The sequence below is a fragment of the Mirounga angustirostris genome, unplaced genomic scaffold (assembly GCF_029215605.1).
Source record: "Mirounga angustirostris isolate CCGP_5_RB_7025 unplaced genomic scaffold, mMirAng1.0.hap1 SCAF_10, whole genome shotgun sequence".
NCBI classification, from domain to species: domain Eukaryota; kingdom Metazoa; phylum Chordata; class Mammalia; order Carnivora; family Phocidae; genus Mirounga; species Mirounga angustirostris.
In genome coordinates, this window is record NW_026991718.1 from 27895886 (window position 1) to 27906715 (window position 10830).

Here is a 10830-nt window from a genome sequence, read left to right on the forward strand (position 1 = left end):
AAAGAGAAGCAAGGATAGAAGTGAAGGATAATACTTTAAGCTCTGAAAAGTACTCACTGTAGAGTAAGGAAAGATCAGCACCTGAGCTACTGGACTGAGCTGACAAGAAAGTTATTTCTTCATGGAAGAAAGCAACCATGCATGCATTGAATTTGCGTTAACTAATGCATCATTGTATAGCAGTAACCAAATTAAAAAGTTATTTATAAATGCTAACTAGTGCTAAGAAAATCAATTGAATGTTTGATAGAATTGTAATTTCTGAAGTAAGTTCCAAAGAAGTCACCTGGCTCAAATACACATGATTGAAATAATCTCTTAATGAAGATTATCTACAAAAACAAATTATTTAAGAAAGACTCTACTACAAATAATGGAGTAAAGGTGAAAGAATAAAGTCCCATCTCTAGGGACATTTACAGTTCAAAAATCATATGATAAAAGGCAACTCTCCTTTTTAACAACTGGAATTCTATTTCAAGGAGAAGAATAAAGAAATAAATAAAAAGCAGGTGTTGACCTATTCCCTGAATTAACCAATCTTTCTCTTGTCCTTTTCAATTTTATATTTTCAAGTGCAATATTTTATTTTGCTATGAGGCAAAATAATGTCTAATAGAGCTATCAGAGTGTTCATAACAGATCATGTAATGGCTGAATTATGATTTTTGAAAATTAACTTTTTCATTTAGTATTGGGCATTTCTTTCTATTTCTCCCTCTTTTTTCTAAAACCTATTATTGAGTGTGTTATATGTTCAACCTCTTATGACTCTGAGATTAACATTCACATTTTAAGAAAGCAGAAATTGAGCTTTTAAAAGGTTAAGAAACTTGCTCAATGTCACATAGACAGTAAGTGGTGAAATTAAGTCCTGTGATAATCTGTAATTATGCTTGGTCCTTTTCTCTTGTCTATATTACCTTCTTATACTTTCTATTGTCCTTAAAAAGTGATATGTTCTTTCCAAATAAACAGGATGATAGTAATGAACTGGTATATGACTAAGAATCATATCCTGGTTTCATGTTTAGTCACTAAACTTAATTTTGACTTTATTCTCTCCATGTCTTCCTCCCCTCTAACCTGGAAGCAAGTGAACTCTATTTTCTACAGGAAATAGAAAAGGATTTGAAGGCAATAAAGAGGACAAAATTGCAATAAAGGTGAAAAATAATGATGGCAGACTTTCTAGACTGAGTAGAAGCACAGCAGAGAGAGAATGCTGGGAACCTATTTTTTGAGCTTTCAAGAATCTTTACTACTTAATAATAGAAGCCATTTAATGGTGAAAAGGCATATTATAATCCTAATTATATAATTAAAGGAACAAAAAATAGTTTTGAAAAATACAACAAGTAACAGCCTTGTCATGCCCTATATGGAGCTTTCATTCTGGTGGGAAAAACAAACTTCGAAAAATAATTGCAAATGTGAGACTATTTACATATAGTGAGGGAAGCCAACAAATCCAAACAGCAAGCCTTCCTTGAGGAAGTGATGTTGAAGATCTCAATGATGGGTATGACTTAGCTTATTGAAGAATTGATACAAGGACTCCAAGAATAAAATAGGACACTTGAAGCAGAGAGTGGCACATTCAAGAAACTCAAAGAAGCTAAAGCTTATCTAGAGCATAAGGAAAAATAATCACTCATAATAAAAATAGTATTTATGTTTTTAAAGGGATAAACATGATGCTCTTCAACATAGTAAATAAGTTTAAGAGGCTGCTAATTCAATATGCCAAAAGAATGTATAAGTAAGTGCAATAAATTCAAGAAAATTTCAGAATAATTTATTCTTTAACAAGAATATAATCAGTTAAACTGAATTTTCTTTCTCAACTAAATTAATAAATTTGACATTGGTTTATATGTTCTAAGAGTAATGGTTTTATAGAATGCTAATAAAGCCTTTTTTTAAAGTTTGAAAAAAATGATTAAGTATATCCAATTTCATGATTTGAAAAAATCAAGTACATAAAAGTATACAAAAATTATTAATTTATGGTATTATTGATAGTAAAATCCAATTGGTTTATATGACTCAACCCACGTTGAAAACCAATTCAATCCTTAAAGCACCGACTTAGAAACTTCTGGCCTTAAGCATGAAGGACACAGATATTTCTATCACTTTTTAGGAGGTAGGCATAAAGTAGGAGGGACATTCTATAGAGAAAATTTTTCCTAATACATAGTTCAAATTCCTTTTTCCTTACTTTTCTCAGATTAATTTTAGTTTGCTCTCTAAATCAAAGGGGAATGCATTCACATTCCTTTCTACTTCTGTATTCTATTGTCACTTGTCACCTCTAAGTCAATGTTAATTATGTAATAGTAGCTTTCTCTGGAAATAGAAACTCAAGAAGAAATGTGTGACCACCAGGTATTTTATGTTATCACTTTCATTTCAATCCATATTCACCCTTGGACTTATAACTACACCTAATAGACCATAATCAAGACTATAGCTGACAGTAAATAAAGTCCTCTTCTTCATAGAGGACATGTTTCTAGATGACTTGGCAGAATGGGGGACATGTGGTTGATTCAAAAAACACAGAGAGATCTACCTCCATTTGAGTGATCTATGATGGGTTACCACAGAATGCGTCATCCAAACAAATACACTTCTGAGAATGAAAGAAGTGATAATAATTATTCCAGGCAACTGTTGTAGACTGGAATTGTACTGGGCAAATTGGATATATGGTTATCTTGATCATAACAAATAAGAGAATGGAAACCCAAACTACAACATGCCATGTTTGAGACTATATTATTATCATGTCAGTAATGACTAGCTTCTACATTGTGGAGCCCCACTCCCCCTCCACCCCACCCATTCCTAATCTTAGGAGCAATCCCTGTTAGGTAGGAACCATTGTAGTTTAAACATCATTATGAATGAAATGAATGGATTGGTCTAGTAAATAATATGTGATTCACCAGTTAATGGTCATTTACAGAATAAATTGAGACAGTATACTTGTTTGCAGTTTTTATAGCAAGACTAAGATGTGGGCATATCTGTAAAAAATTAGAAATTCAAAATAGAATATAAAAAATGGAATAAGGGGCGCCTGAGTGGCTCAGTTGGTTAAGCGACTGCCTTCAGCTCAGGTCATGATCCTGGAGTCCCTGGATCAAGTCCCACATCGGGCTCCCTGCTCGGCGAGGAGCCTGCTTCTCCTTCTAACCCTCCCCCCTCTCATGTACTCTCTCTCTCTCTCTCATTCTCGCTCTCTCAAATAAATAAATAAATCTTTAAAAAAAAATGGAATAATTCCATGGAAAAACTTTTAAAGACCACTTTAGATCTGAATTCTTATTCGAAGACAGAGGTGTAGACCCTCCCATTGAAGAAACATAATTGAAGACAATTAGAATTACTGATTCCTTAAGGTTCAAAACAAGTTAATGCTTTGAAATTAATCTCTAAGAAAGTCTGAGTCTTAGAGCAGGATCAGATTTACATTGATCAGCCTTGAAAGAGAGATGGTCTCAACAAAGAGAAAACATGTTTTGGGAGATCTAAAGACAGACTAAGTTCATCAAGTGAAGACTAAAAGTACAGGAAAATGGAGTTGGCAAAGACAGGAAGCCCTTCGAAGGGCTATGGTATAACACATAGCTCCCAAGTAGGTAAAACAGAGCCAAAAGGGATGAAAATCCAATGGTATCTAGTTTTACCACCAAATCTGGCTTATAGAATAACTGTTAGGTTCACCAGCTGTTATGCAAAATCCTTATAATAATCAGCGATTTTTCCCTTTTTTATGTGAGGTTGAGATCTCTTCTTGTGGCAATGCTACCTATTTTACAGCTTCATTTTATCAAAGGAGAGTGATCTTGTTTCATTGAAGCTGCTGGAGTTATTTTGAGCTTTACAGTGAGGCACAATCTGAAAACCAATAAACACTATCTACCCCTCTGTCAATAAACAAACCCTTGACACAATTCAATCAGATGCCTCTGATGATAAATTGAATATCTATGGTGCCCCAAATGACTTGCTTTTGGAGTATAGATCACAAGCCACTAGTTCAATACCATTTGGAGACTCAAAATATTTTAGAGTTGAAAGGGAACTTAGAGCTCAATTTTGGACATATTTATTGAATACTAGCTATGTTCCTAGACTTGTAATGTTAAGGCTAGATGATATCTAAAGTGTATAATATTTAAGATATTACAATATTGGGCAGACAATAATTAAGAGTAGGATTATGTTCTAATTACTTAGAAGGGAAGATAACAGTGATAATGACAACATTTACCTATTGAGGACTTTCTAAAATCAGGCATAATGCTAAACTTTATAAGCATTTTCTCATGTGCTGCTCAGAACATCCCCCACTCACCACTGTAATAAATATTTACATGCATACATATTAGAATGTAAGCTAAATGAGAGCAGGGCCTTTGTATGTCCTGTTCTTATTTATCACCTAAGAGCGTGCCCATCACAAGCTAGGCATTCAATAAAGATTCAGTGAATGAATAAATAAGTGACTGAATAAATGAATAAATGAAGGGCCAATCCTACAAGTCCATGCTATTTGATCTTTGATTATAAGCAGAGAAGTTGAGGATCCAAAAGATTAAGTACCTGGAATCAGGAGTGGAGACTAGAACCCAAGCAGTTTGAGTCCAGAACAGTACCGTATCATTTGGTATAGATGAAGCAACATGGCATAGTATGGTGGAAGTGAAAACAGAAATGTCAAATAGGTAAATCAGATTAGGTTTGAGGTTCTGCTATCGGAGGAAAATAATTTTCTCATTATTTATAAGATATAGCAAATCACATCTGGAAATGAATTTAAAAGAATTCTGAAGACCCCAGAGGGCCCCGAGCAGCCCCACCGCCGCCGCCGGCCGCAGTCACCATCACCGCAACGTGAGCAGCGAGGCCGAGACCCAGCAGCCGCCCCCCCCCGCCCCCGCCCCCGCCCTCAGCGCTGCGGACACCAAGCCCGGCACCACGGGCAGCGGCGCAGGGAGCGGCGGCCCGGGCGGCCTCACATCGGCGGCGCCTGCCGGCGGGGACGAGAAGGGCATCGCAACGAAGGTTTGGGAACAGTAAAATGGCTCAGTGTAAGAAACGGATCTGGTTTCATCAACAGGGCTGACACCAAGGAAGATGTATTTGTGCACCAGACCGCCATAAAGAAGAACAGGCCCAGGAAGTACCCTCGCGGTGTAGGAGATGGAGACGCTGCGGAGGTTGATGTGGCTGAAGCAGAAAAGGGTGCGGAGGCAGATGTGGCAGGCCCTGGTGGAGTTCCTGGGCAAGGCAGAAAAGATGCAGCAGACGTACCCATTAGAGACGCTCTCCACGCCGCAGGGGTCCTCCACGCAATTCCCAGCAGAAGTACCAGAGCAGCGAGAGTGGGGGAAGAACGAGGCATCGGAAGTGCTCCCGAAGGCCAGGCCCAACCGCGCCGGCCCTCCCGCAGGCGATGCTTCCCACCTTACTACACGGAGGAGGCCCTATGGGCGTCGACCACAGGATTCCAACCCTCCTGTGCAGGGAGAAGTGATGCAAGGTGCTGACAACCAGGGTGCAGGAGAACAAGGCAGACCAGTGAGAGAGAACATGTATGGGGGTTATAGACCACGATTCCGCAGGGGTCCTCCTCGCCAAAGACAGCCCGGAGAGGGTGGCAATGAGGAAGGTAAGGAAAATCAAGGAGATGAGACCCAAGGCCAGCAGCCACCTCAACGTCGGTACCCCTGCGACTTCAACTACCGACGCAGACGCCCTGAAAACCCCAAACCACAAGATGGCAAAGAGACAACAGCCGCCGATCCACCAGCTGAGAATTCGTCCGCTCCCGAGGCTGAGCAGGACGGGGCTGAGTAAATGCCGGCTTACCATCTCTACCATCATCCGGTTTAGTCATCCAACACGAAGAAATGAAGATGAAATTCCAGCAATAAGAAATGAACAAAAGATTGGAGCTGAAGACCTTAAGTGCTTGCTTTTTGCCCACTGACCAGATAAATAGAACTACCTGCATTATCTATGCAGCATGGGGTTTTTATTATTTTTACCTAAAGACGTCTCTTTTTGGTAATGACAAACGTGTTCAAAAAAAAAAAAAAAAAACAAAACCTGGTTTTTCTCAATACACCTTTAAAGGTTTTTAAATTGTTTCATATCTGGTCAAGTTGAGATTTTTAAGAACCTCATTTTTAATTTGTAATAAAAAGTTTACAACTTGATTATTTCAAAAAAATCAACAAACGGCAAGCACCCGTTAATAAAGGTCTTAAATAATTAAAAAAAATAAAAAATAAAAGAATTCTGAATTTTCATTTTAATGAGACCAAGCCATCTAAATGTGTAACCATCTAAATATTATCAAATAGGGATGACTAAACTCTTTACTACCAAGGTGGACAGAGTTGACAAGCAACAGCACAAATATATAAAATCAATAAATTACAACCCTGAGATTCTAATCCAAAGTATTTTTCTATAAAGCTGTCTCCTTTGATTTTGCCACACATTTATACACTGGGTAAAGTTTGTTGAGCTTCAAATAGAATACATTAGCTAAAAGAGTTTTTCTCAAATAATAACTCAAGTATCTGCAGTCTCTACCAAGTGTCTGTGTTGCTATGGGCTAATGTGACCTACAGGTTCAGAAACTTGATGTAACACATTGTTTAATCTGGGAAAGATTGTTTTCCTGTAATTGGTGACTCTTGAAAGTCACTAAATGTTGTTTCATGCTGTAGGTTAGCTTCATTAGCCAGTGAACTCTAATGAGGTGTAAACCAGATAAATAAATGTGCTGGTGCTAACTCCTTAAAACAGAAAGCAGGAAGTTTTTAAGAGGGTGGAGCTATTAGAGTTTAAATAGTTGTGTTGGGTGCCTGGGTGGCTCAGTCGGTTAAGCCTCTGCCTTCGGCTCAGGTCATGATCCCAGGGTCCTGGGATCGAGTCCTGCATCGGGCTCCCTGCTCTGTGGGGAGCCTGCTTCTCCCTCTCCTCCCCACTTGTGCTCTCTATCTCACTATCTCTGTCTCTCTCAAATAAATAAAATCTAAAAAAAAAAAAATAGTTGTGTTACATCAGAAGTCAAGAATGTCGCACACACAATATAACTTGCTTTTTCTGTAACATTTATGTACAAAATGCCACTGTCTTAAGCTCGGTATAGTATAGGTAATGTAATAGTATTCCTGCCGACCAGGCCTCTTTCTTCCGTTCATGACTAAAGTCACCAGACCCCCACCTGGATTTTGACAGGGTTCTAGGCCATAGGTTTAGAGAATAGGAGATGCTCTGTGTCAAGAGTCATCTTCTGAATCTGTCAGCTTTGTTACTGATCTTGTTCTGATCATGGTTACTTGTCACTGTGGCTGAAGTATCTATACTGCAGAGACTGAAATCCTGAAATATCCCTGTGGTGAAAATCCCTGGCATATTTGGAATTTCATTGATCTTCTGTCATTTTGATTTGAAATAAGTCCCTGTGAGAATTTACTGGGATACTAAGAACTGGACAGTCTCACAGTCCATGCCCAATGTGTGCAAACTGCAGTATAACTAAAGAGGGCCTTTATTTTTTATGGGACCATAGACAAATTACGTTATGTACTTCTAGCATCTGAGGTGCTATGTAGTAAGTCAGTGGTCTTCTCAGGTTGGACTGTTTGCTAAGGTACTTGTTTATTTGGAAATGCTTTTGATGTTGCTTAAAATCTATTGCCGCCTGCCTATGGTTTCCCCTATCATCTGTTCTTAAGATTTCAGACATCAAATCTTTATTCATATTCCCTGAATAATTATATACCCCAGAAATTTATCTCACACTAAATGTCTATATTATTATGTCTTAGCCTTGACATTTTTTGGTCTGACATGAACTAGACAAACTTCCTAAACATGTTAAGTCATGAAATTCAAGATATTAGCAAAAAAAAAAAAAAAAAGTGCCATAGTCAAACTATGAGACAACCTACTGGTTGCTAAAGGCAAAGATTTTCCTAGATATTTAAGAGATCTGTACGAAGCATGCTTATTGGGGCACCTGGGTGGCTCAGTCAGTTGAGTGTCTGCCTTTGGCTCATGTCATGATCCCGGAGTCCTGGAACCGAGCCCCGCACCGGGCTCCCTGCTCAGCAGGAAGCCTGGGCCTCTCCCTCTGCTGCTCCCCCTGCTTGTGCTCTCTCGCTCATGCTCTCAAATAAGTAAAATCTTTTAAAAAAGAGGCATGTTTATTACCCCACAGATACTGACATTCTAAGCTGATAGTCATCTTGCTTCTCAGTATTTAAAAACTGTCCTAACAGCCCTTTGTGCATTCTTAAAACTTATTGTTATATGCAACTGATGAATTACTGAATTCTATATCTGAAACTAATGATGTACTATATGTTGGCTAATTGAATTTAAATAAAATAATTAATAAAACTTATTGTAGACCCTAAGATTGAATAGATTTGATTAAAATCTCATGATTCACTTCTATGCTCCTTCAAATGAAGCCACTGTCAATTATGAATGGCCTTTTTAAGTTTTTTAAGCTTCATCCACATGACAGAGGTTATGTTAAAAACTACAAGTCCTACCTACTTCATAATACTGCTGAAGATAAAGTGAAATTAAGCATGTTAGAACATATGCTATTTTTCCTTAGCCTCAACTGTAACTACAATCTTCAGTGATTTCAGGGGATTCCCTCACTGGATAGAATTCAAAGATCTTCATCTTTCCTTCTAATTCAAGTGTTCCATGATCTTGCTAGCCAAGGCAGAATAAGATAAGTTATAAAGGTGATCAAGACGTTTATGATCATGATTAGGATCCAGAAAAAATAAACCAGAGACAAGAATCAAGAAGTGATGAAAGGTTAAGACCATGGCAATTGAAATCTGGATAAAGCAAAAATATGAGCAAAATAAGCAGAACATGCTATTTAACATGTTACCATCTTTCAGAAAGACATTATATGTTTATTATGGACTGTGCACCAGCCTTCGAGTACAGTTAATCTGTAGCCACTAGAGATCAGCTAAGCAAGGGAATGGAAATTGAAAAAAATAATTACCAATTACAAGCAGATCTAGACACAAACAAAGCCTGACCATGCTGTGGACAACATTTATCAAAGGTAGTGAGTGCTTCTTCACCCTGATCTCTCTACCTGGATAGTGAGACTATCAAGATGCAATCAGGTTAAATTACCTAATGGAAACAATCACTGAATCCTATTCCCAGGTGGCAACCTGAAACTGATGAGTGTCACGCTCATTTTAACAACTGTATCTAATTGAATAGGACCATTTTGATGATGAGACAGATGACCTAGATAAATAAGATTCTTTAACTCTCCAATTAATTTGCAGATTAAAAAAGACAATAAACCTACTGTCAGCACTTATAACTCTTTGTGCAAAGTAAATGTTTATTAAATACCAGAGGTCAAGAATGGCTCAAATCTTTTCATATTGGACACTGCGCTGCTTTTGCGTTTGTTTATTTCCCTCTTTTAGTGTTCTTTTAATAGGTTAATATGAATGCTACTCAACATCATCTTTAAAAAGCTTAATTTTCTAGAATATACCATCCAATCCAAAAGTCAAATTCATTGCCTTCTTTAGTGTTGTACATTTTTAAGAATGTGTAGACTACAGAAATTAGTAGCAAATAACTGGCACTTTAAAAGATAATATAAATGAAGGTATTTGTGCTGAATAGGATCCTGTCCTTCCAAGGGCCAAAATATTAATGATTTTGAAAGCAAGAGGCTATTCTAGACTCCAAGGAATGTATTGTAGAGGCTAAAAGTCATAATACTACCAGGACAATATAAGATTTAGGGTAAAGAGTATATAAATACGTTCCAGCACAGATTGTACACCATCAATGCATCTGCCATATGTTTAAACAGTTGCTTCATGGTAAGAGGTTAGGAGAAAGACTTTCTTCTTTCCATATTTTAGCGCTTTGCTCAATCTGAGAGTCCCATCACTCCATCTGAATATAATAGGGTAAGAGGATTTCAGCATTGGAATTTAGACCACTAATTCAATTTTTTTTTTACAGCTTCACTGAGGTAAATTTTGCAGTATGTAAAATTTGTGTAAAATGGCTTTTTGTAAATTTGTATAGTTGTATACATAAACAATCCAGATTTAAAAATTTTTTTTTGCTAGCCTCTAAAATTCCCTGGAGATTGATTGTTGTCGATTTCTGCTGCTACCTCACTCAATCCAGAGGCAACCACTGATGTGCTATTTGCCATAATAAATTTACCTCTTTGGTCAATTCATATAAATAAAATCATACATTATATCATCTTTTGCAACTAGCTTCTTTTACTTAGCACATGGCTTTTGAGGTATATATATAAAAATAAATAAATAAAAGTATGTATCCGTAGCTTGTTACTTTGTATTATTGAATAGTATCTCAGTGTAGAAATTCATCTATTCACTAGTTAATGGGTGTTTGCCTTATTTCCAGTTTTTGACTATTATGAATAATGCTGGTATCAACAGTCAGATGCAGACTTAGTGTGATTATATGGTTTAATGTCTCTTCTGTAGATCACTAAGAGTGGAATTCCTGGGCCGTATGGTAAATTTATTGCATAACTGTATGGAACTGTGAAACAGCATTCCAAACTAGCTGTTGCATTTTAATGTAGGAATATATGAGGGCTGTAGGAATATATGAGGGCTCCAACTGCTCTAAATCCTAGCCAACACTTACTATTTTCTGACCTTTTGACAAAAGCCATTCTAGTATGTGTGCAAACATTTCTCACTGTGGATTTAATTTCCATTTCCCTAATGACTAATG

General features: G+C 37.3%; 1 pseudogene; it reads left to right on the forward strand.

Moving 5' to 3' along the window:
- Window positions 1–6307, forward strand: part of LOC123842720 (Y-box-binding protein 1-like) — a 28144-nt pseudogene extending 21837 nt beyond the window's left edge.
- Window positions 6308–10830: the final 4523 nt, after the last annotated feature.